This window comes from Phyllostomus hastatus, unplaced genomic scaffold (assembly GCF_019186645.2).
Source record: "Phyllostomus hastatus isolate PE091 unplaced genomic scaffold, TTU_PhHast_1.1 phas_contig_40, whole genome shotgun sequence".
In the NCBI taxonomy this organism is placed as follows: domain Eukaryota; kingdom Metazoa; phylum Chordata; class Mammalia; order Chiroptera; family Phyllostomidae; genus Phyllostomus; species Phyllostomus hastatus.
In genome coordinates this window covers 88891884-88918733 of record NW_025333872.1, presented here as the reverse complement: position 1 = coordinate 88918733, position 26850 = coordinate 88891884, and the positions used below count along the sequence as shown (strand labels likewise).

General features: G+C 42.8%; 1 protein-coding gene across 3 annotated transcripts in view; it reads right to left on the bottom strand.

The window, feature by feature from the left end:
- The window catches only part of PLEKHG1 (pleckstrin homology and RhoGEF domain containing G1), a 206489-nt gene that overhangs the window by 132831 nt on the left and 46808 nt on the right, over nt 1-26850 (bottom strand). For 2 of the 3 annotated variants that reach the window (XM_045843148.1, XM_045843149.1), the window contains exon 2: nt 19756-19820. The gene's annotated coding sequence lies outside the window, so the exon portion shown is untranslated. Of the gene's footprint in view, nt 1-19755; nt 19821-23773; nt 23799-26850 lie in introns of those variants that run through there. The other variant, XM_045843150.1, reaches the window with a different exon arrangement.

Below are 26850 nucleotides of genomic sequence, written 5' to 3'. Positions count from 1 at the left end.
GTATTATGCCAATGCATCTTCAAAATGTCCTGTCATTCCAAAGTCTTTGATATGATTTTGTTATAACATTCAAAGGAAAAATTATAATATATTAACATGCATCAATGCTTTGCTATTGCTTAAAATAACAGAGAACATTCTTCAAATATGACATATATTATATTCAACTTAATATATGTATATTATACATAATTCAATACATACATTTAGATATTAGTTTATATTAATTATATTATACCCATGTCAAAGCAATAATGATTTACATTTCTTGTATTCTCTTATATCATTTAAATGCTACTATTGGTGAAATAGAGCATAAATTTAATATCGGCTTATTGTTACAACTAATTAGAAGTTTTCAAAGGGTAAAATTCCATGACAATTGTAAAATCATTCTTAATTTCCACGTTTGCTCATCTCCAGGATCAAACAATATAAACGTCCTCTGGCTTCCCCAAGAATTGACAGGGACCAAGGGGAAAGCAAAAGAGGCAACAGCAATTTCTGGAATTTGCACGGTATCTTGGATCACCTAGTAACGATGACTTATTCATGGGGGGACTCAGGCTCTAACATTCTCCCAGGTGTGGAGAGGACCCAGGCGGAGAAAGTTCTTGCACCACTTACGAGGGCCAGTGAGCAAAGGGAAACACTGGGCCTACGACTTCTGGGATCATTCTTCCTTTCCATTGCCCAAATAGGGGTTCCTAGATAACATTCCCTTGTATGCCCGGTAGGGGAATTTGGTGAGTATCAGGGATCCCCTGCTCCAAGAGATCATTGGCTCTTGACTAGCCAGCCTACTGCCAACGGCCCCTATCCAGTCACCCTTTTTTCACTCTTATCTGCAATCCATTATCCACGCCAGAGCTAAAGTGAAGCTTCAAAAGCTAGACTAGATTACAACCCTCCCCTGCTGAAAACCTGCAAATATATTTGCACTGCATTAAGAATAAATAACCAAACTCCCTAAGTGGCCCATGAGGACCTGCAGAACTAACCCTCATCTGTCCCAGGAGCCCCATCTCATCATCCCACTTGCCTGTTGCTGCTCAGGGCCTCCAGACTCTATGGCTTTCAATCATTCCGTCTTTCACCCATGCCCCAACTTCAGACCGGCCTTCCCCGATCTCCTGCCAGCAAACGCCCTGCCTCTCAGGAGTTCCCTGTTCTCTTCACTCACAGCACTCACCACAACTTGTAAGTATGCACATACAATGGTCTTTAAAAGCACCTTGCAGCTCTACTGGACTGTAAGCTCCCTGTGAGTGTCAGTTCTGTTTTAACCACTGTATCCTCGTGCCCCCCGTGGGCCCTGGCGTGTGGAGCCCCCTGCAAGGCTGGCTTCGTGACAGGCTGAGCAAGTGAGGTGTGGCAGGACTCCTGACTCTGACCAGCTCCTCTGAATGACCACTGCCTCAACAGTCTTGGGGTCTGGCTCCTTCTCACTCCTAACGGTTCTGCCGTTTCCTCTGTAAAGGATCACGCTTTAGGATGGAGGAAAAAGAAGCAACAATATGATGTCATTTGCCTCAGGCAAATGGACTATTGTTCGGGGTCAACAACCCATAGACCCCTTAGCCACGAAAGCTTACGTGATCCAGAGTGTTCCCATCATTCTTAAAATAATAAGTAAAGTCAGAATTTGATGAATAAACATAAAGATGCAAAAACAATTTGTATAGCTTCAGCTCTAGGGCAGACAAGCTGGCACAACCCGAGGGCCCCTGGTCACAGAAGGCTCTGTGACCAGCACTGGTGGAGGGTGGGGGGCAGGTCAGACCTGTGTCGCCACAGGTGGTGGCCCTGCTCAGGTCCCCAGTGCTGCCACCTGGGGAATTAATTGTTCCAGCTTTATGCTTTGCTCCTAGGTTTATTCATCATCATAAACCCAAGATTCCTTATTTTATACTGTCTTTAAGATACAATTAAATGGGCATATTCCTTATAAAGTCAGTAAAATAAAAGTCAGTGAGAGGCTATGAAAAGAGAATTTACTTAATTCATTTTCTTAATTAGAAAACACCCCCATTGCTGATTTCTGAAAATTGACTCTTTACTGTTTATTTACTTTGAAAACATAAGCCCATGAGAAAATATGGTATAATTTTTTTCTTGAGTTTTCAATATTTCTATAAAAATTCATGGGGTTTATGAAGAAAAATAAACATCTACTTTGCTGAGGGAGTAGGGATAAAAATTAATAAAGCTACTGCTTTCCTTAAATACAAAAATCCCTTAGTAATTCCAGGAATGGTTTCAAAAGGAAATTAGAAATACATCGTAGGTCGAAATCTGGGTTAGTGTAATATGAACATGAAGAACACCATTGGAAAGAACCCGATGGAGTTCAAGAATTATTCCTACACCTGCTTCACAGGATTCTCTGCCAAAATAGTTGGAAGTACCTTGGACATCCAAGTAAGGTGTGGAAAGCAATTTAGGCACAAATTTCCCCTAAAGAGCATCTCATAGTTTTCCATGTTAGCTCAAGAGTTAATTCTCCCCTTCGACTGAAGCTTGAGGGGTTCGAGCAGAAGTAATAGCGAGGAAGAGGAAGTCGGGCATCAGACTAGGTCAGGGACTGTCCTCTGTAGAAGCTCACAGGCCACCTCAGCAGCCTTTTCAACCCCCGCCCCTCCAGGAAACAGCCATCGCTTCCCTCTGTCGGCTCCTACCCCACTTGCACAATCAAGTCACCGCCCAGCTCTCTACCAGGGTAAGCCTTGAACCTTTTCGTCTCCCTCGATTTGAGGACCAGCCCTAAGTCAGCCCTTTTGTCTCTCCTGAATGCACCACGTAGCTTGCAAATGCTTGAGTTAAAAAAAATAAAATAAAAAAAGAATTGGGTGGTTTTTAACAGTGATCTTTTTTAGCCATCCAAACAAACGAGGTGGGGGAGAAACAAAGAAGCCCTTAGAAGAAGGCGTGCGTTCAAATGTTAAAAATAAATTAGGATTAACAATTGCTCTGAGGCATCACCACCATAAAATGAAAAGATTACTGCCAGATGCACAACCTAGATTGGTCACAGTCATTTGGCACCCTTTTTATTTACATTTAAGGTCAAACGAGACAAATTCTGTTTTGCGTGACTTTGCACAAAGTAAGGAGGACTGGAGAAACTAGGTTGTATCATTAGAAGACTAAATATTTTTTTCCATAAACCAATCCAAATTTAAATCAGCAAAAGAAACACAGAGTATTAAACCTTCACCATGTACTTTCCTCCCGCACAACTTATTTTCAGTAATCACACATAAAGCTCTGTGATTTGGAAGCCCTTTGTGCAAGTGTCCCGGGTCAGGCCTGAATGGGAACAGGGACTGGAATGCTGAACTCTCCCTTGGTCATCGGCCAGCGAGACTCCATGGAAACCGGTGAGTCCCAGCAGATCAAAGAAGCGTTCAGCACTGGAGAACTGCCTGCGACGACCCAATCACAGAAACGATGCTCCACGTGGGTGCAGTTTCTCAAATGGACCATTACATTTTATTGTAGAAGAACTCAAAATCTAGAAATTTACAAAGCAAATGTGTTGGCTCTCAGAGAAAACCGTAATTCCTTCTTTGGAACTAGACTACAGGGAGTGGAAGATTATTTAATGGAGCCATAAAGAACTGACTCATCCTGCATTATGTTTAGAAGGTGTTTCGGTTGTTTAAGGCTCCCATGATGATATATGGTTTTGTTTTTAGCGAAAGTTCCAGGTAGAGCAGCCGATGCTTTATGTCCTATCTTGGCAGGTTACAGAGAGCGGCGAGGTTGCCGGGCAGTCGGCGGGAACGCACCAGGACACAGCGGCACATGCGCACAGGAAGCCTTCCCTAACTCACAGAAAAGCTCTCACACCAGAGGCAACTAGCTTTAAAAAATAGCAAGTAGACTTTTAGCCTCAATCTTCACTTTGATGTTCCTGGAAAGACCTATTTAATAAGTATTTTAGGCACTGTGCACGAGTCATCTTCAAATACTTCTGCTGTTTACCTCTTTTTGCACACACAGCTCTCAGACAGACAAGGTGTCTTGGAACCTTTTTATACCTGCTGAGAAATCTTTCAAAGACTTGGTAGCACTCAATGACAATAGGGTAGTGGTTTTAACTCATTATTGTTGCTGGACTTAATACCAACTTTACTTCTAAAGCAGGGTCATTTCTGTTTTTTACAGCCTCATTTTCCCCCATATGTCTGAACTTAGCTTCTCCAAAAGTTCCTGAGCAGCACAGAGCCTGCGTAGGGAAAACCATGTGATATTAGGTACTTTTAATACAGGAAAATATCTCTGCTGGAATTAATGAGATAGACTATTTAGACACATCTGTTGCAAATAGGAAAAACTATACTGCTATGAGCAAGGGAAATTAATTATACTACAGGAGGCTGTCGTCAGTGGATTCTGTGCCTCAAACTGCTCTTTTGCAAGATACTTTATAGTGTTAGATCATGCATGACAAACCAGAAGTGCATTCTGCCCAAGTCCATGTTAGTGTCGCATTAAGACAACATAATGCTGCCTCTGGTAAGTTTGCTGAAAACCTAAGACGCATTGGAACACATACTAGAAACTAGCAACCTTCTGAGTGGCGATCCTTAGTCAAAGACTAGGTACCCATAAAGTCACATGTGGAAATTATTTCGAAAAGTCCTAGCTGTAGCAATATTTAAAAGGGCTAGTGTTCAAATATTTGAGGATGCTAGAAACTTGACATCTTAGTAGTTTGGTAACCGCTACTAAGGGGATACAAACCTGGCCCTAATATATGTTTAAAAGACCCAATTTTCACATTGTAAGGTTTAAGTAGGTGGCATCCCCAGCTCCAAAAAGACAAAATTTACAAATGAATTTTTTAAAAACCCACCTTTCTCATTACTCATCAGTTCTAAAAAAGTGTGTGTGTGTACACATACCCCCTTTGCGGAGAAAATAAAGACTCTTCTAAATGCAGCTGGTATGCCAGCAATGGAACTGGGCTAGGAGACCAGATATGTAGATGCCAGTTCAGTTCCAAGTTGCTATGCAAACTTGATGGTGTCCCCAACTCTCTCTGAGCCTTGATTTGCTCACAAGCACAAGATACTTCGGATCTTTTCTGTATCTAAAACGAACAGCTAGGTATGGCTGAGGGGAGCCCCGAGAGGGGTAGAGATGCTAAGCTCACTGGTTTTCTGGAAGGGAGGCTTCTGCCCCAAGCAGAGCAGAAGGGCATTTCACGGATAGGGAAAGATGACAAAGAGACGCAGCTTAGCAGTGAATGGACCGATGTGGTCATAGCAGAGGGGGTAGGGGATAGGGAAGTAGCAGAGATACAGCTGGACAGAGTCAGACCATAGGAACCCTTGGAGGGGAGAGCCGGTGTTATCTAGGGTGACCTCGGCTTGTTGAGAGGAAGGCTACGTCTACCCTTGTTCCTAAACTCTCTTCCCCGGGCAACACTCCAGTTTGAACATACTGGCTTACTGCAGACAACCACAGCCCCATCAAGGCTGCAGAAAGTGGAACATCTGACCCTTTAATACATTTCGTCCACATTGTACGCCTGCGTTCTATTTATACAACTTGTCTCTTTTATCCAGAGTACAGCCAGAGAGGAGGGAAGACTCTGAAGACTCAGACATTTATCTGTTATAATGCTTTATTGCTGTTGCTTTAACAGGGAATTCTTGCTCGAGCAAAAGCTTTTCCAATATGGAGAGAAGGAAAAATGACATCAGATGACATCAGTTAAGAGGTGGAAGCAAAGCACTTTTACGACAGGCAGACAGACCTACTGAGGCCAAGTTCATACATTACAAGTTCCTTTGGCCTTACCTGTGCTTTTCTCCTACTGCGTGAGCTCTGGAGTAGGGCTCCACAACTATCTCAGCCAACTTCCCCGGATTGCCGAGTTTTAAGGAATAAAGGAACAAATGCCAGAAGCAGTTGGGGGTGGGGGGCTCCCACCTACTTCATAGCTAAGAGAACCAATAACCTTTCCCCAGTGGTCTGTGCTACTGCCTTTATGGAGCTGAGAAAACTGATCCAGCAGGAAGAAAGCCCCCTGCTTAGCCTTGACATTGATGATCAAATCGAATCACTGAAGCCTTGACATAGGCCAGAAAAATAAATTTCTATCTTTTCCTGAAGCTTTCTTTCCTAATGACATGATATTATAGGGAAAAGAGAACAAGAAGGAATTTTGTCCTGTAGTGACAGTGACCTAAAGGACTGTAGCTTATTTAAGTAACTTGCAAACCACACACAGATTGTGTTCTATAGCCTTCTGAGTTCAGACTCAAATTCTGGAGTCTAGAACCCATTTTCTGGAGTCTGGAACCCATAGCTGTAACATTATAAAGGATAAATGGGTTACAAAGTTGCCTACGTTGGTCTATGTAACTGAGGTGCTAAGTACCACAAGAAGCCAGTCCTCCTAATTACAACCTAGTTCCATCCGGCTGTCCAAGCCGGAAGCCAGGAAGGCGTCCTCAGCCGATCAATTGTTGGTCTACTGTCCCCAGGGCCTGTGTCTGCCACCCGTGTCTGAGTTCTAAAGATAGAGGAATAGAGAACAGAAAGTATTTTGTTACAGAGTAATTTTCACTCAAAACTCCACGAGCTGAGAGAAGCGTTTCCCCAATTCTGCAGAGAATAATATAGTGCGACTGCAGGACACGCTCCAAAGAACACAGCACTGACTGGCCTCAGAGCAGGCTCTGCGCACGGGAGATTCTGGATGGCAGCGTCAGCTGAACTGTGGGCTGGAGACATTGGCAACTTAGACCACAAGATGAAGACAATACCGTGGCTGTCCCTAATATGAGACATGCTCCACCTCCTCCAAGGGGACAAGAAACAGCTTGAGGAATTTTATAGAAGGATGGACAGTCTGCAAGAGTATGTAGGGATGAGAGCTGAAGACTGACAGATTACACTCAGAACTATGTTTTACTTAAGTCCAACAGTCCCACTTTAATGGGCACTATTGGTTGCTTACCCAGCATCTGTTTTCCACTTCTCCCTTCCCAACAGTTTATTTTGTTTAAGTATCCACCTCCTCGGCCCTTTGACACATGGGCATATATATGGAAGAGGTGCAGCCGATCGCATCCCCAACACAACTGGTAGACCCTGATTGATCTAGCCAGTCACTGCACGGCATTCTCAGTGTGGTTCCTGCTCTCCTTGAGGTAGGTCACCTTCTCAGACTGGAAGAAGGGACTTGTATTCCATGGCTGGGGAGAGGGTTCTCACTTTCTCCTGGAGCATATGGACAAGGGAATCTGTTTATCCATTTGTGTTTAGCAGCCATCCTGCGACCATTTAGGAGAACCTGCCTGAGAAAGAAGCCAGGAAAAATGGCAGAGCAGAGATGGGAGAAACTAAATCCTCTGTGATGTTCTTGAGTCACTGAGTCAGTGAGTCTAGAAGGCCACACTTCCTCAGGAGCAGTTCAGTAATTTCCTTTTGTTTTAGCACGTATGAGTAAGAATCTCTATGAGAGTTGAAAACGTTCTATCAAAATGAAAAACCAGTGAAAAAACCCCAGTATAACCAGTAAAACAATGAAAGTAGAAAACCATCGGGGTGGTGAGTGGGAGATAAAAGATGTGATGCATATGAACGTGCTTTGAATGTTAGGAAAGAAAGTACCTTACATATCTCGAGTGCTTTCTCCCTGAACATACACTCATATATTAAAATTTCTTTACAGTGCAAGTCTTTAATTTGCTATAAATGTAAAATAGAAAGTGCTCACCATGTGCTCTAAATGGTTCAGAAACCACATTTTCCTGAACCAAGACACCCTATTATTTAACTCATCTACCGAGCAACTGCTCCGTATACAAGAGTGAGCAGAGCTAAATAACTTGCCTTTAAGGCGAAAGCCTGGTGGTGGTTGGGAGGAGAGAACTGACCCTCTCTATACATGTAAACAGTCAATGTTCCAACTGGTGCTACCAAAGCATGGATGATTTGTTTAATTGCAAGTCTGAATGAACTTCCGAGAAGTGGCTGCAAATAATGAGAAGAGAAAGTTCTCTTGGCTGTCTTTCAAGACGGTCAGAAGAATGACCGCGGAGGAAGAAAAATAAAGTGTTCGATACCTCCCAGCAGGTCAGCTGGTCGTGTCAGCAAACCTCCCTCCCATCTGTTTTTTGTCCTCTAAAGTGACCCCATGGGCACCATAATCATTTTCATAAGTGTTTAAAGTTCTTGCTCATAAAAAAAAATCATAGAATGGGAAACTCTGGAATGTTATTCTGTCTCTAAGGGAGGCAGAGATGAGACGAGTCTCTAGGTGTACAAAGCGATAGAACAGTTCATTGAGCTCAAAGGGAGAAAGCCCTCTGTCTCCCATGAGAAACTAGCATTTTACTGTTCTCTGCTCAGGCTCACTCAGCTGTATATATACAGGCAGAACCAATTTAAACATGGAACATGTTCCAAAAGACTTCTGGTAAATGTTTCTTTTTTTTTAATTAAAAAATATGTTTATTGACTTTGGAGAGAGAGAGAGGAAGGGAGAGAGGGAGAGAAACATCAGTGTGAGAGGGAAACACCGATTGGCTACCTCCCATATGCACCTTGACCGAGATTCAAACCCACAACCTAGGAATGTACCCTGACCGGGAATTGAACCCCCAATCTTTTAGTGTATAGGTGATGCTTCGACCACTGAGCCACATTGGCAAGGGCTCCTGGTAAATGTTTTTTTTTATTTCTATAGGAAAATTGTTCCAGGTTCTAATGGTATGCTCAGGGTGGGACAAAAGGAGGTTTACAGTTGTTCCTATGGAAAATAATACAATAAATTAATGCACAATGCAAGAACAAACTCTATTTCACATATTCACAGCTGTAAACCTACTTTTGCCCCACCCTGTGTGGTTCCCAGTTCTGCCTATAAAACCTTTTTAACCCATTATGATCCTCACATGTGGGATCTAACCACAGCTTATGAGTGTTTTTATGGAAAACTATATGTCTAAGGTAATAGGGGGAACCCTGACTGGAAAGATGAGTTGTTGAAAGGAGGAGGGACAAACAAAGATTTCCTTATCCTCTCTTCTTCTCTTGTTCAACCAGCAAATCTCACCTTGGGGTGGATGATGGAGTCGGACTTTCACAATATGCACATTTCACCTGCCGATAGCCAGGTCTTCTGAATTGTTCCCTCCTTCCTCCTCCCCCTCAGAGGCTCAAACAGGCCATCATTCTCATGGCCTCCTCGTCCGCCTCTCAGGATACCAGACCCTATCAATATTGTTCATTTTAAAGTACTCCACTTAAGCTCTTGCACCAAGTAAATAAGAACTCTTGCCCTGGCTGGCATAGCTCAATGGATTGAGTGTGGGCTGCGAACCAAAGCATCGCAGGTTCGATTCCCAATCAGGGCACATTTCTGGGTTGCAGGCCACGACCCCTAGCAACCGCACATTGATGTTTCCCTCTCTCTCTCTTTCTCCCTCCCTTCTCTCTCTAAAAATAAATAAAATCTAAAAAAAAAAAAAGAACTCCTGGTTCTTAGAGTTTCAAAATTAAAATGGGGCTAAATAAAAAATACATAAAACTTTAAAGTGCTATATAAAGTGCTATATACAATTGTCTTCTGTCATTGCTGTCAAGTGTTGATGAAACTGTCCTGACTCACTGTTATACATGATCACTCATGTCTGTATTACTATAATTTTACGGCTTACTCAGGTATCTCCTATGTCCAAAATCAAGATACATCACCTAATAAAAAATGTTTAAGTCTCCGTCTCTAGTTTCCAGGAAGTGAGGTTTGTGCACAGATTTTGGAATTTCAATTGTTTATGGGGCACCCTGGGGAAGAATGCCAGTAATGGGCATTGGCCCCCCATTTGGCTCTAACTGCATTTCTGGTACAGTAAGGGTTAATAGGCTGTGTTTGCTGGAGGACGACCCATGTATATAGCTTCACGTTTAATGAGGAAAAAAACACTCCGAAATATTTTTCAAATGAACTTTTGGAAAACACCCCTGGCTTAAACCGAAGAGCGCCGCGCACAACACAGGCTGCGCTTACACATGGTTGTACGGACTGAATCCTCCTTAGTGCCCGGTCTTTCTCTAGAGAACCCTGGTCTGGAATGTTCCAACGTTCTTCGCAGATTCAAAATTTTCTTTTAAAAGGGCATTTTGCTAAGAGAGAGATCTTTCCTTATCCCGGTGGCAGCGTGGGTGAGCCAGCCTGTGCCTCTGCGCCCTCTGGGGCTTTATCTAGCCTCGTCTCGCAGACAGACAGACAGTAAGGCTGAGGATACAAAGCAAAGAATTCAGTCACCGAGGCAGGCATTCCAGGGGAGGATACCTTTCCCCAGCTGGGGGGGGGGCGGTGGTGTCCAACTCTTCACTCCCCCTCCTTGACCCCAAGAAGGAAGAATGCCATCGTGGGGGTGGGGAGGGCTCTTCCAAAGGAGCTCACACAGTTCAGTTTCACAACTTCAGGCCCAGCAGTCCAAGGACACCTCTTTTTTCCTTAGGTGACTATTTCAACAAAAATGACTTTTTCCATGTAGGCAGAAAATATTGCCAAATCAGGAATACATATTATGTTTCGAAACAGACTTAGCGTAAGTGCATTTAAATGTGACTTTTGAATGGAACACCTCCGTCGGCCAGTAGAAGTTGCTCACAACTTGTTTCCAATGGTTTTTCTCTCACCAGTCCTTATCTGGTTTAAAGAGGGCGTCCCAAACGTGCAGTGCAGATTATAAATAAAGCACAGAGTTCTAAAAAACTGGCTCTGAATAGGCAGCGATTAAATAACATGAAAACACCCATCAGTAACAAAATTATTCTTTCAGTTTCAGAGTGCCACCACATTTTTATCTCTATACGAGATCTTTTAGGATTCTCCTTCAGGGATATTTTTATGGGACCATCCTCTTCCCACCAGACCCTACAATGTAACACCAGGCTGGGGCGGGGCGGTGGGGGAAGAAGAAGGTATCTGGACCGAAGAGACAAAGAGAAAGAAATGAAAATCCAACCAAGAAAAAACTGAAGTCTGGAACATAATAGTTATGAAGAAAAGTAAAACTTTTTAAAAAATTTGGAGTTACTCTAAGATAAATCATGACACAGTTTTAAGATTTCCCAGGGTTTAAAAAGACAGTTTTATCAGAAACTTGGGACAGTAAATTTTATTAAGAGTTTTCAAAATTTACTCTGCAACATTCTTCACGTTCAGAACTATGAACAAAGGAAATCTGGGTTAATCACGCTACATGCAGGCACCCATGTGTGAACCCTGTACACCCAAAACCAACTCAGCTCATTGATTTCCTATGAATGCATGTGAAATTTCTTAATTTTGAGCCAAAAGAGTTTGTGAACAGTTCCGTACAAGGCGCCAGCGTATGTACCCTGCCTACGACCTGGTCCTGCCTCTGCATTCCTTCAGTCCATTAGAGCAGGAATTAACAGCACTCACTGAAGGCATTTCAGAAGGATTTTCGAGATCACAAAGCAGTGTCAAGAGGCACCACATAATTAAAATTGCTAAACGAATTGTTCAGGGGCTAGCTGATACGGCAGCTTGGAGGAGGGGGAAGATAAAATCAGGTTGGAGTAATTGAAAGAGGAGGAGAAATTTGAACTGAGTTTAAAAGGACAGATAAGGTCTAGATAATAAATAGGATCGTGGCTACTGCCCTGCAGCTCCATCTGAGAGCCTGCCAAGAGCCCGGCTCTCACTGCAGTTGGCATGGTGCGCGTCCTCTCCCGCTCTGCAGCACGCCGAAGCGAGGGTAGTGCCAAGACTGGAGAGGTGAGGATGGCCAAAACTGGCCCGAGGCCTCTCAGGAAGGGGACGGGATCCGCGCCCAGGACCAGCGGACCCCAGAGCCCACTGGGTTTCCTCGCACCATCTCCACGAGCAGAGAGAATTCTGGGTGGCGTAAAATACACTTGTCTAGAATAGTTGGCTTAAAGATGAAGAAAATAAAAGGTTGGAGCACAGGGAGCCAGCAACAACACATCACGGTGAATGTCAGACCAGACGCTGGACATAATTAACCCAGCACTTCGGGAGGACCAGCCAGGTGGGCGGAGCGAACTGGACGTCCCAGCGTTTGGAAAAACCAAAGAGAGGATCTGGTCCTTCTGCCCCAATGCGGCAACCGGAGGCCCGCACATGGCGGGGCTGGGGGTGGCATTTCACTGTCCACGGCAGTCAAGGAGCCAATGAAATTGGACTTGGATTTTGTAACTAGTCCTGTTTCAAAAATGACTATTGCGTGATTTCATGCAATGACTTAAATCTCCAAGAGCTTCTGTTTCCTAACCTGTATGGTCCAATTCATGATAGCAACTGCACAAGGCTAAAAGGCTAAGAAAAAGTATACTGTGTGTAGTTTGTGGTAAATGCTCCAGTGTTTCCCCCTGCCCCCCCCCCCCCTTCAGTGAGGCCATGAGAATGGAAACCAAGAGAAGACACCGATGGTGAGGTATATTTAGTGGGATTTGGTGACAAATTAGGTATTGGGGGTTGGGGTGGGGATGAGAACCAGAGAGAGATGTCACACGTGCATTTGAAACCATAAGCCTGCACAAAAATACCTTCATTTTTCTCAAACAGGAGTTAGGAAAATGTGGTAGTTTTAAGAATAAATGGCCTCAGAGGTGACTGGAAGATCCCCAACTGAAACCAACCCAGAAAAGGGTCAGAAATAAGACAGGAGGCTGAGGACGAAAGAGAAACCCGGGAAAAACAATTTGGCAGCCCTTTGCCTAACAGCCTGGTTGCTATACTATTCCGTTTACGAGGACCTTGTGAAATTGCTAAACTGTTTTTCTTTGGATGCCTATGCTTTAGAAATCAAAGGAATATATATGAAGTTACAACATTTTAAGAAACCGAAGCCTACATATTTTAAGACAAAGAATATTAAAAGAAAATAGTCTACTTAATACAGGACGGGAGATCGATTGCAGCTCCCTGTCTTTTGATTTTAAAGCACAATGATTGCTTTAATGCCCCACTTAACTCTAAAACTCGTTATCACAAATGCAATCTGCCTCCAGAACAGGCATTCCTTATGGCACAGCAAAGGCACCACGGTGGAAGGCAATAACAAAACACAGATGTCTAAAAGTATGCAGACTTTGAAAAATGCAACTGAAATTGTGACGGCTGGGATCTGAATGAGACAGAAGAAAGGGCTCAAGACATGGGGGTGGGGGAGGGGAGGTGGGTTTTATTCAGTCAGCGTGGATATGGGCCTTGATCACCTAAAGCCGAGGTACATAGTTCTGTTTTACTGACTTCTTGAGCTTGGCGAATCTGGCCCAGTGCTTCCACAGGTTTCTCAATGATTGCAACTAATCATCTGTTCCAGACACCAGATTCATTATCCACCGCTGCTGAAAGCAGATCTGGAATCATCACTAAGTGCATCTGTGTCTTTTGACGTTTTATCTGCTGGTCTTTCCGCGCCTATGAGATGGTCCCTGGGCAAGCCGCTGGCAGGCCTGCCTGAGGTTTTTCATCAGCTGCGGATTTAAAAGCTTGAAACCTTCAATAATCTGTGATCTCACCCTTCATGGGGACATGATATTCTGTGTGGTTTCTAAAACACGAGCATTTAACAATTACCTAGTAAGTGAATATTTTGTTAACCTTTATGTATCTGAAGCATAGCTTTGAAACACATAAAGGAAAAACTGATAGAACTAAAAGACTGAAAATCTACTAACACGATGAGAGCGCCAAAACTGCTCTCTCAGAAAACAGGTCCAGTGGAGAAGTTAACTAAGCATATTGATGATCTGAACAAATAAATGACTTTGATCTAATTCATGACGTTGTACCCAACCAACAAAACAGCCATTATTTTCAAAGACACGGAACATCCACAAATAAGCAATTTACATGGAAAGGACATGGCTTTGAATCACATTTCCAACCCCTTTGGCACTCTAAATTTCTGATACCACTTTCTATCACACACTGCTGCGCAGACATGTTATTTGTAGGTGTGTTTTACCTCCTCTGGCCACTGTATCATCTTTGCTACAAGGACAGAAGCCTTGTGTTCCTGCCTTTGCCTCCCTCACAAGGTTAAGGGCTTTAGACACAGTGCTCTGCATGAAATGGGTGCTCATTTATAACATGGTCTTCCTGACACAGGTCCCTTTGAACAACGTATTGAAAAAAGGTTACACTAAGTCATTCCATGCTACTTGTCTTCCAACAGTGTGTTACAGGAAGAGTTCGTCAGAATCTATCAAATGTTATTAGACCGGAGGTCATTTAAATAGCTAGAGATCTAAAGAAACTTCTTCCACATTAGAAATGCAGATGACAGAATGTAATCCTTTGCTGACCATTAAGCCAGCGCTTCAAGATGCCTCACAGGTTTTACAGGGAGTATACAAGTCGTCTACAGGGAGACAAGAGGTGGGAGACTCCCTAACTGGGACACTTGAGGGCCGGCCCCGTGACTGGTTAGGGTTTAGCCCGTGGAGCTAGGGCATGGGTCCTCCTACAGGGACGGGTCACAAGAGGGCTTCAGCTGATTTACATTTCTTCTTTTACCAGTGTCTGTGTTTGTGCCAGCCACGTCCTCGTTTCCATACTTGACCTTAACTCTGCCTGTAGCAAACTTCCATAGAACCACATAGTGATAGGTTAAAAAAGTAGGAGGTGGGGCAGGCTGCTGTCGGGGGCGGGCAGGGTGCAGGAGGTATTCGTGGATCAGTAAGTTTGGGAAACCCTGCCAGTAGCACATTCCGTGATGAAGACCTACTATTCAGGGCAGTACAGGAAAGGCTTTGCAGAAAAAGAAACTTACTAACTTTGCTTAAATCCCAAACCTATCTGACCATGAAGCCCTCTGCTCCTCCTTGTTTTGACCAAAACCTATCACTATAATTCCACAGAACTGAGGACATATTGTCTTGAGAACTCCCTAATGCTCAATGCCAGGAAGGGGAACTAGTTCCTCATTCCAAAGCTCATCACCTCGTGAGAAAACAAGTACATGTCTCTTTCGATTGATGTCCTTTTTCTCCCACAACTGTCGGGACTCCCTCAGCCCCTCCAGCAGCTATAACCAAGGACCTACAGTGAGAGAGTCTTCTTCCAGCCCCTCTGCCCCCACCTCCCAAGGGTGTCTAGTCTCTGTACCAGCTTAAGGTATGCAAACTTCTAGGTGATATTTTTAAAATTTTTTGCATTGTGCTAAAATACATACAACATGCAATTTACTATCTTAACCATGTCCGAGTGCAGCTCAGGAGTATTAAGCACCTTCACCCTGCCGTGCAACCAAGCTCCGGGCCCCTTTAATAGGAGTTTTCTTCTTCTTTTTTTAATAGTTTATTTTTATTGTATTTTTTCCCATTACCACTCATCCCCCTTACACCCCCTTTCACCTCCACCCACCCTCTCTCCCCACAATCACCACATCATTTCCATGTCCACGAGTCCTTTTTCTTTTTTACTCCATCGGTCTACCTGAGAAGTTTTTTTTTAGGAGAGGAAACATGCCCAATACTTCAAATCAAATCTGTACATCTTTCTGAATGCTGTAATTTTGTGCTCCATTTTTGTAATTGCTATATTTAATTATTCTAACAGTTTTCACCTTTGATTATACAATAATTTTTTTTCCATGACATCACCGTATCAAAAAACAATCAGGGGATTTTGCAACAGAAGAAACTGAAGCAAAGCATCTCAACAGCTTTTGAAAAGATTCCACACCACACTCAGCCCCTGTGCTCTGGGCCTGTGCCAGGAATTGCACTGATGGTTATATTATTAGCAACGTCTAGCTCAATACAGCAACTTATTTATTTACAATGTGAATCACTTATGCTGCAGCCACTGGTTATTCTTCTATTAGCTGCCTTCCGCCCCAAGTAAGGCACTTAGAAGGCCCTGGGAACACAGTGGCAAGGTCACTTCTAGGACATGTGAAGGGACACATAGTGTCGATTCCTCCCCAGGCATGTCTTCCCCATATTGTTTGTAAGATTTAGGGGTAATAAGCCACCATATCCCAATCCCACAAAGGCATCAGCTTTAAGACTCCACCCTATTGAGGTGATGGAGAAGCAGCTACTAACTGGGATGGGTTCAATGTGAAGTCGTCCCACAACTGCTCACAAAAAGGCAGTGCAGGTCCTCAGATAGGGATGCAAGGAACTATAGCGATGCTTAACATCTGGAGAAGAGCCCGTCCGCACAGAAGGGCCACAAGGCACCATGAGAGCAGTGCTTAGTCACAGCAAATGTAGGGGGAAAACGTAACCATTCGTGCTCTTTGGCATCTTACTAAAAGCACCCCACTTCCCTGTCCCCCCGACTTGGCAGTCTGTGGAGCTTGGCATCTGAGAGCAGGAACAGTCGAGAGGAGGACACCCCGAGCACCCCAGCGCCCAGTGCTTGCCCTGGGACATTGAGTCGGCCCCTCCTTCTCCTCGGGCAGTGCCATGCTGTGCACCTCCAGCCGCCGCTTCTCCCCGAATGCTTTCATCAGAGTCGGGGCAGGTGAAGGCTGGCTGGGAGGGCACTGAGAGTCAAGGCAGGGGAACACCAGGAATACCCGAATGGACACATAGGCACACGTTCTTCTTGCTGGCACTTCAAAAAGGAAGCCTTGAAGCTGATGCTTTCTCTCTCTCTCTCTCTCTCTCTCTCTCTCTCTCTCGCACGCATGTCATATCAACAGAAAAAAAAAAAAGCTGCACTCCAGTTCCTCGAGGGTCAACAAACTATGTAAAATTGGGTTCTGATTTTTCAAATGTTTCCGTAAATTAACACTACTTAGTCAAGTATTACCAATTAAAGTCAGAAGAATTTAAAAAAGAAAGTATTTGAAGCCAGTTGATTCCTTCTGTTCACACCCCCAGACTTGGGTCTTCAGTGGCCCATCCCTCTAGAATTCTCTAGCTTTCCCAGCTCAGTTTAACTAATTGGCACCAGTGGCCCATGCTGGCTTGATTCCCTAGTGAGGTGGGCAACAGATTAGTAGGTTATTATTTTATATTGATGTACTATATATATTTCTGTAGACTTTCCCAGACACTTGCTGGCCTGAAAACTAGAGGTTTGGCAGTTCACTTACATACCCCAAACAATTTTGGAACAATTTAATTAAAAAAAAATCTATTTATTGAACTTATTGGGGTGACATTGGTTATTAAATTTCAGACCTACTGGGGACCTGGCCCACAACCCAGGCATGTGCCCTGACTGGGAATCGAACCTGTGACCCTTCAGTTCACAGTCTAGCACTCAATCCACTGAGCTACACCAGCCAGGGCAGCAATGTACATTTAAAATAAAGAATTGTTTTAGAAATACAGGGGTGCTTTTTCCTCCAGGGGTGTTGGAAAGAGAAAGCTTGGGGTACCTTGAACTGCCTGACATGACAATGTGGTGAGGGAAACCCAGGACAACCACTAAGATAGAGAAGGCCATTAGATTACCTTTTTTTGTTGTTGTTTTAATTAGTTCTGGAAGACCACAGAGGTTCCTTCCAGCCCGGCTGCTGTTTTTGTGAAAGGGTAAAATGAGCCTCAAGATGGGGACCGACCAGCACAGGGCTCCCCTTCCCAGGCACCAGGGACAAGGCCGTTTCAGTGCCCAGTCTGCTACTGATGGGAGTGGGGAAGGGCGGGGGATGTGACGCCCCAAGGAGGAAATTGGCTCATTTGTGCTTCCAGCAAACATCTGAGCTTCTTTTATATGCCTGGCTTTTTCTAGAGTGTATACAGCAACAAACAAAGCACCCAGAGACCCCCGCTCCCAGGGAGTTTATACTTGAGTGGGCACCGATTTTGAAAAAGTGGTCCCTCAGGCATGCAACACGCTAACGTTAAATCAACAAGTGATTTTCAGAAGATGTTCCGTGCGCAATTTCTACGGTCACAGCAGTTGAAGACCCACAAAAATATTTCCTACCAAACCAGATCATGGTTTCAGAAACAAACAAAACCAGATCAGCTGTGGTAATCGAAAAGGTTGTGTACACAGGAACACAGATCAGCAATCACCAAAGAACTACATAGAATTCTGGACTCCGGCAGCAGCGGGCAGGCGGGGTGAGGCCCTCTCCCAGTGGAACCCACGCCCCTCGGGCAGAAACGGGACCGGAGAATCCCGAGTCCTGTCCCGCCATCCCTTCCCGTACTTTCCATAGCCTATTACACAGCAAACAGAGTATCACTGGGTCTCTCAAGGGAGAAATTTTTAATTTTATGCTGGGAAACATAATGATGTACCATAGCTACCTAACCTAACAATACGTCATTTCTTTCCTTGTAGATAGAACTATGCACCTTGCTGATGAGCAGACAAGTCTATAAACTCATTTACAGAGGAGACAGTCATTTATTTAGAAAATGATTACTACTCCCCACCCCCCCCAAAAAAAAGTGCTCAAGTGACTGAATCTGTCATGGACGTACAGTGAGCCTGTGGCCCAGTGATGATGACGTTCTTGGGCTCTGCACACTTTGGCCCCTTCTTCCATACAAAAATAGTTAAGAATTATATTTTATGACTGCACTGGTCTAAAGAAAAAGATAATCCAGGCTAGGTCCATTATGATATATTCACTATTATTATATTCGTTTTATCCTGCTTCTGGGAGAAATGACAATTAAAACATTTTCGTGGCCACTAAAAGCATCCCAGACCCTGGGCACTGTGCCTAATGGTAAGTCAACTCTGAACCACAGACTCTTCGTGTTTACGCTGCGCAGCACTGCAGCCATGATTTAGGCAAAAGTTCTCCCGGGACTTTCTTGCCCGTAATGACGGTCTGCAGTAAGCAAACCATTGTTTTACCAGTTAACCAAACACCAGAGAACCCTGAACTCTGACACAAGCAAAGTCATCTTTACACCATTAAAATGCTGTTTGTCTTTGTAATCGCTCTTAGTACTTCAAGAAGAATAATGCAGTGTATCAAATATTCATGATTCCAGTAAAGCATTATTATTTTGCTAGTCGAGGGCAACAAAGCTCTAATCCATTGTAACACTGAGGGCTTTCATTTTGTTTTTCTTTTATTGTTTGTGTCAACAGAAAGACCTGTATGCAAAACTGAAAAGATAAACTCGTGAGTGACAAATGAAGACGCATACCTACCCAAATGAGTTCCTTCATCCGCTCCTGCCGTCCCAGTGAGCATTCAGCACGCACCTGAGCAGTGTCAGCTCAACGTTCCAGGTCTTGACAGAGAGCTTATCGTGTGGTCAGAGTACGAAAAATTAAAGTATTTGGAAAAGAGACTAAAATAATTGCCTAGACTTCCAAAAGAGTGGCGGGGGAGGCATACTCTCTTCCTTCCTTGGCCTTTTATCATTCTTTGTGGCTTTTCAAATACTACTGCCACAAAATTGGATTGAGATTTTAAATCTTGAAGAAAAAGAAGAAGTTAAAAAAGGACAGGAAGAACTTTTCTGGCCAACGAGAAGCATGTAAAGTACTACCTAAAGACAGACCAACTAGAAGGCCAACAGGAAGAAACGACCCCGAACTGGGTCACTCTATCGTCTCCTTTTCCTGGTTCCATTTTTGTTCTTCATGTGTGTCTTTTTGAAGTCAGCATTTTCTTTCGTAATTCGTCCTGTAGTTAGAATATTTGTTACTCTTTTACAAACTAGTTAAAAGAAAAACTGTGCCTACAGTGTACTTCCTTTACAAAAATACCTAACAAACCTAAACTTTGAATATATTAATTTTTTAATGTGGTTCATACTCAATGGCAAAAAATGCAAACAGCTTACTTTTATAGCTGAGGGAAGCCTTTATTCAGTGTGGTCGCCCAGAGACTCCTAATATCCGTCTTCACCTGTAGTGGAAACACAAAAAATAAATGTCTTAATTTTACTTAAATAAATACTTAAGTAAAAACTTTATTACTTTTCCCTATGGATGAGAAGTAGGGCTCACTCTAAGTAGCAAATGGAAGACCGGAATCAAAAAGACCAAAATTTTCCCAGGAAAATGCCACATCCATGTTATTAGTCTATAACAGACGTAATGCAATAATCATAACAATTAGTAATTTAAAAACAAAAAAAAATAACAGGATATAGTATTAGAAAGTTACTTTGACTTTCTCTTTCCCTTGACATACTCAGAAAGTTCAAAAGAGACTTGACCTTTCAATAACACTTAATAACTAAGTTCACTGACTTGTCAGAAGAGTTTACTCTACCTGGGGGAACAAACCCCCGAGGACTGGAAAGAAAATGGACTATTTCACTCAGTCGCAACCATAGTATCCCTGCTTCCCAAACAAAAGTCCTCCACAGCAAGGGGACAGCCTTCTACGGCCATGGCTGTGGTTGTTTCCCATGATTCCTCTCATCTCACATCTTTGCAAAGGACCTGGATAGGGGGACAGATGTTCATGGCGGCGATGCTTACATCCGGTAACATTTGGGATTGCTGTTTTTCTGGCCACTATTTTTAAAAGGAAGGGACCACAGATATTTTAATGTTTTTTTAGGCTTTTAAAGGAAAAACAAAACCCAAATGTGCCGAGAAATTTATCAGCTGGGTATCTTCATGAAAAACGTTACTCAAGAATATTCCAGTTGCAGAGGGGTAAATCAAAATAAAAAGCTCAAGTGGAAAAGCGGTCCCGTAGTGGTAGCGCGGTGGAGAGCATTGAAAGCAAGGGAAGGAGGAATGAAGTAGGCCAGTCACTCTAACTATAGTCCCGGCAGAGTGTGAACTTCCAAATTCCTGAAAAAAAAATGTAATGAAAAACTTTACTATCATAACTAGCCCCATCTAAGTCTGAAGTCCTGGATCACGTTATTAAAACCACAGGCATAAGCGGGGGCAGAGGGTAACGGGGAGCTGGCTGCATTTGTGTACGGGCAGTGAAGAACAGGGTTTCATTTGCAATGCTACTTCTTTTTATCGTCCTTGGAGAGAACAAAGAAATGAACTCAATATCTAAGCTCAGTAAAGTGGAAACACAATAATAACTATAATCTAGAAAAGGCAGAAATAAAAATAAAAGCAGTGGTTTTTGTATTCGGATATTTAAAAAGCAGTTGCTGGTTAATTACACAATGAAATACCCTGTAGACAGATTTCAGGCAATTCTAGTCGTAAAATCTAACAGAAAACCAGAATTGTTACAGGAATGTATTACAGATACGGGAGAGATTAAAAAAGGAAGAGTGCCATATAAAAATATCCTTGTGAGTAAATTTGGACATCTCAATGGAAAGAGTCTTCTAAGGTGGCATTTAATTATTAAAACTGAACCAAAAATATAAAAACTTAAAAACTAATGAATGTGGTTTACTTCAAGAATTAGATTATCCCCAACTATATAAAGAGCTTTCAGCATCCGAATAACTGAGGCTTCCAGTTTGTTTGATGAAGTTATCCCAAGCCTGATAACCAAATGTGTGATAGGACACAAAGAGAGAAAAAAAAAAGTAATAGGCTTGTTTGACTTCAGTAAGATAGAAGAGTACTAAATAAAGGTCTCAGGAAACTCAATTTTAGTATGGTAAAACAGTCATACAACAATATATATGGGGCTCATTCTAGAAACATTCTATAAGTAGATCTATTCTACTCTAGCGATAGGGTCACAAGAGAGCAACACACACTCATATTTTCCAGGATGCCAGAATGACACGCGATAAACTCAGTACTGATATCTGGCAACCTCTCGGCCACCTAGAAATAGATCCCTTACTGTGATTTTTTTTAAAAAAGGTTTACAACCCACAGACATTTTTATTAAAAAGTCAGGATGAAATAAAAGACACTCACAATGCAATGGGGAGCGGAAACAAACTGGCTAAATTACCACCATCCGCAGGTGACGAGTTTGAATACCTAGAAAACTCAAGAGAAATCTCTAAAAAAATGCCCCACTGGAAATAGTGCTGCGAGATGGTTTGAGGAAACAACACGGAAAAGCACTGTTCTTTTTTTAAAGATTTTATTTATTTGTTTTTAGAGAGGGAAGGGAGGGAGAAAGAGAGAGAGAGAGAAACATCAATGTGCAGTTGCTGGGGGGTCATGGCCTGCAACCCAGGCATGTACCCTGGCTGGGAATCGAACCTGCGACACTGGTTCACAGCCTGCGCTCAATCCACTGAGCTACGCCAGCCAGGGTGGAAAAGCCATATTTTTTGTCCAGTGGCATCGACGTCCAGTCACAAACATGGGAAAATGGAGACAGTCTAAAAGTAGACCATAGTCAACAAAACTGTGCTTATAATGAAGGATTTATATAGAAACATATACGGAAATCTAGGATACTGCTTTCCTCATGAGACATGATGAAAAGTACAAATGTCCTTCCCCAAAGGTGGGGAGGGAAGCATCATATAGCCAGGAAATTCAATACGAGGTGAACCAATGAGTTTATATGTGGGGGCTGTACAAAGCGAACTACCATCATAGGAACAAGAGAACAGCAGGAGAGCATTTACAATCAGTGGTGCTTATTTATAGGTGAGTAGCTGAGGACCCCAGAGGCTGTTCTATAAATTAAGGATAGGATTAAAAAAATTGACTATCCGGCCTGAAGTGCAAAATCCACTAACGCGTTATACTTAGGACATTAAGTAAAAATAGAATTTTATGTTAAGAAAAATATCCTCTCTGAAGATTGGGGCTATGTTATAAATACCCACAGAGGTTATGTTTGTGAGGAGATGCTGGCCGCACCTCACTGACTCGCAACAAAACCGGTCGCGTTTTATTGCTTTTGGCCACAGAACAATGCGGAACGTATATAGTCTGGAGTGCAGGCAAGGTAATGTTTAAAGTAAGTTATATAGGCAAAACACAACTAGCGTGCTTTTGAGAATAAAAATAAACGAAATGTCAGGGTTGGTTCTGTAAAAAGGAGACGCAGCTCCAATATGTCACCACGTCCTTTTAACTACACCATCTAAAATAAGCTTATTCTTAATGTCAGATGACAGAGTGCAGAGAGAGACCAACAGCTTTGTGTCCCTAACAATAACTATGGGATCAATTCTAGTCATTCTGAAATGAATGCTACCAAAATTGCCCACAGGAGAGACCAAAATAAAAGGCCTGTTAGCTTTGGAGGAACACCATATCCAGGAACGGGGTAAATGTAGCTTTTAATGTAGCTTTTAATCACCGAATTAGGTGATGTTTAGACAAAGAATGATTTAAAAGTCATGTCTGATTTTTAAAAACCCACTTCTTATGATAAGAACTAAGAAAAAAAACAGAGTACTATCTTACCTAAAATGTCAATGATCTGAAATACAGGAGCCCTGAAGATTTGTTTATAAGCACACAGACTTTGTTATCTTTATTTCTTGGGCAAAACACATGAAATTCATAGAAGAAACCAAGCAAGGGTAGAAATCCATACAAGGAGTTACGAGAAATCACAGGACTTTAGACCAGTATAAACTATAATACAGTTAACAGTAATACTGCCAAGGCACAGCAAATCTCTGCATGTTCCCCCCATAAGGATCTAAAAGAGATGGTCAAGTAGATAAAAACAAAGTATTTTTGAAGGGATACGCAATTGGATCATGTTAACCCAAAAGGAATCTCTGTATTGGGACTGGAGTCCTGCTTCTGCCCCATACCTGCCACACTGGGTGCCACCTCATTCTGATTTGGGAATGCTAGGTAACTTATGGCTCTAGGTCCACTGTGCCACAGAAACCACATTCAGAAACCACATGCTGCTTCCACCTATCCTTCCTTAAGCTGCCTCATTTCCTTCCTGGACTATAAGCAATGAACAACAACTGGTGTAATACAAACCTTAAACTGGCTGCTGAAAGCAGGCAGAGTAACAGCATCCGTTATGTGAGAAGGCCCATGTCCACCTACCTTCCTTCTAGCAACTGTACTGGCGTCTTCCTCTACCTCTCCCTACTCCCAGCCCATTTACTTTGAATGGCATTAATTAGGCTAAGCCATTCATCATGCTTCAGCCCTCTAATTACTTTGATTGGCTCATGGATAGGCACATGGCTCAAGCCAGACCAATCAGGGCCAATGAGACCTAATTTGGGGTATTTTATTAAAACGACTGGGGAAACACACCCTTTCTTGTTTCTACTAGACACAAATAAGAGAGGATTTGGAGGCCAGAGCTGCTGCAGCCCTCCTGCAAACAGTGGGGCCTGCAAATGAGCCAACATGGAGAAATCTCACACTAATATATTGCATGCTTTTGAGCCAAAACTAGACATACACACTCTAATGTGACTTGCTTTCGTCCACTCAGTATTAAGCGTGTGAGATTCCTCCATATTGCTTTGCTAACCAGGTAGTGCAATTGTTTGCACTAATGGACAGTATTTCACTGGATACTTTGTGATATGAGTGTTCATATGCTCCACTGTTGAACTTTTAGACCACTTCCATTTCCCCCCTCCTCATTATAAGCCATGTTGCACATTGCCCTGATACAAGGTTTCTACCTCGTATTTACCTGCTGATGTGTTGGTCATACGCATGTTGAGCTTTATTGGGCTATGCTAACTTTTTTCAAGAGTAATTGCACCAATTTAAAACTCCACCCACAGAATATGAGAGTTCATTTTGCTCCATATTTTGGCCAACTTAATACTATAAAATTTTTGCCCAAATCCCATTGTGTAAATTCCTATAACTTTATAACAATGTAGGAGGTCTGTCCAGAAGGTGTTCAGCCATGTATTATGAAAAATAGAGACATTTATGGAAGAGGATACAAGATACAAGAAACATTGTACCTAGGACAGTGACGCTTTAGTCCCCTTCAAAGTAGGCACCTTGGGACCTCACACAGTTCTCCCAGTCACCATCAGCTGCCCCCTTGCATTTTCCTGAATCTCATCAATGGTCTGAAATCTCTTCCCTTTCAAAGGTGATTTTAGTTTTGGGAAAAGCCAAATCTAGTTTGGAGGGGGGCTGAGTCACCTGGATGATCTGATGTTTCACCAAAAAACTCTGCACGAGATGTGATGCGTGAGCAGGCATATTGTTGTGATGAAGCTGCCAATCACCAGTTGCCCATAGCTGTGGCCTTCTGAATCATCCGAACGGCATCCATGGAGGAATGTTCAAGCTTAATGCAAACTTAGACGCAGATTCGTGGCTCTACCTGCTCAGTCATTTTGAATGTGACAGCCACACAGCACACATGCTCACTCAACAGCATCTACTGCCCCCACTGACTAGTACAGTGAAGTCGTCATTGCTCACACATGCGCATTCCAGTCCACTCTCCTTGGCTGTCAGGTTACATCAATGTCGTGCAAACCATTCTTGTTATATTAACAATGGCTCCACTTTTTCTGGGGAGGCCTCGTAAAATAGCATCTCTAAATCCTCCTACCTGTTTCTTCTTCTGGATTCTTTAGGCTATTCCTGGATCTTTGTTCTGTAAACATTTTAGAGTCAGCCTAAGATCCACCAAATACATGTTGGGATTTGGTGGGGACTGCATTGGATCTATATTAGAAAGAATTGACATGTTTATAAAATGAAATTACCTATGACTATATGTTATCCCCTTTCCATTTTTAGGTCTTTAAAAGTATCTTTCAATAAAATTAGTTATTCCATTTTCTATATAAAAGTTTCACAGATCTTTCATTAGATACATTTCTAAGAACCTTAATTTTTTTTATTACTAGAGAAGATACCTTTTAAAAAGGTATCCTGCTTTTTCTAGAGAGGCTGTTAACTTAAAAGTGTTATATTCGGAAATATAAAGAAAAGTTGCAAAAAACAAGAGTGTAAAGAAGACTCTCTTTTCCTAGTTCTTTCTTGCCAGAAGTTTACTGGTTGTGTTCGCCCTTTCCTAGAACCACGGTGCGGGGATGCTGTAAGTACGCATAACTGTTCCGATACAAACAAGAAACCCCACCAAGTCCACAAGAAACTGGTTGAGCAAGCTGGGGTGGAGGGACAGAATTTAAGTGATCCCACATTTTAGAGTAAGAATGTCAAACAATCACAAGCTGTTCCCATTCATACGGGTGATTACTTCAATATGTCAGACTCGGTCTTTATTTATTAACCCAACGAGGATTTAGGGCCTGTTACGTAGGGACCCACATTTCTATTCTCATCGAGACCTCCAAACACAGACACTCCACAGCTTTTCTTGCAAAGTCAAGTCCATTTCTATTTGTAATTTGGTATTTCTCATGGACCAGCTTGTGTTGCCAAAGAAAAACAGTAGGTTTCAACCACTTTAAAAAACAACAAATGCTAGGATTTGGAAGTACAGACGATGGAGAAGTGGTACAAATCTTTCAATAGCTAGGATTCATTGGTTTCCTCTCCAGTAAAAATACTAGTTCTACCCATAATTTGATTAAATTACACAGTGAATGCCTGATATGTGCCAGGCACTAGGCCAGGCACGGGGTTACGGAGTGAGTAAATCACGGTGTCTCTGAGAAACGCGTCTCATGTTACACAGTGAATGGACGGGTTCTTGGAAAAACTACGCACATCAGCAATTTTTAATAAGTTTGAACTTTTTTCATTGGCGTTTTAATAGGTACGCTGGGGGAAATCCGTCAGAGTGAAGGTTCTACCCACTCCATCCTGATGTTATACAGGGTTTGGACATCTCATCAGGCACTGATTGAATGCCGCACATAAATAAAATTTATGAAGTGAGTTCAGTTTTCAAGACAAGTTCAGTTCTTGGCTTGTATCAGTTCCTGGGCTCCACAGGCCCACACACCGATACTCGGTAGAATGGACGGCAGGTCTTTATGCCGTATGAAGGTATGGTAGGCCATCTGGGATGCTTCCCAAATGTGGGCTATATTTCACGGCGAACTGGCTGCGAATCTTTAAAAAGTGAACCCCAAGGCAGCGAGACAGCACAG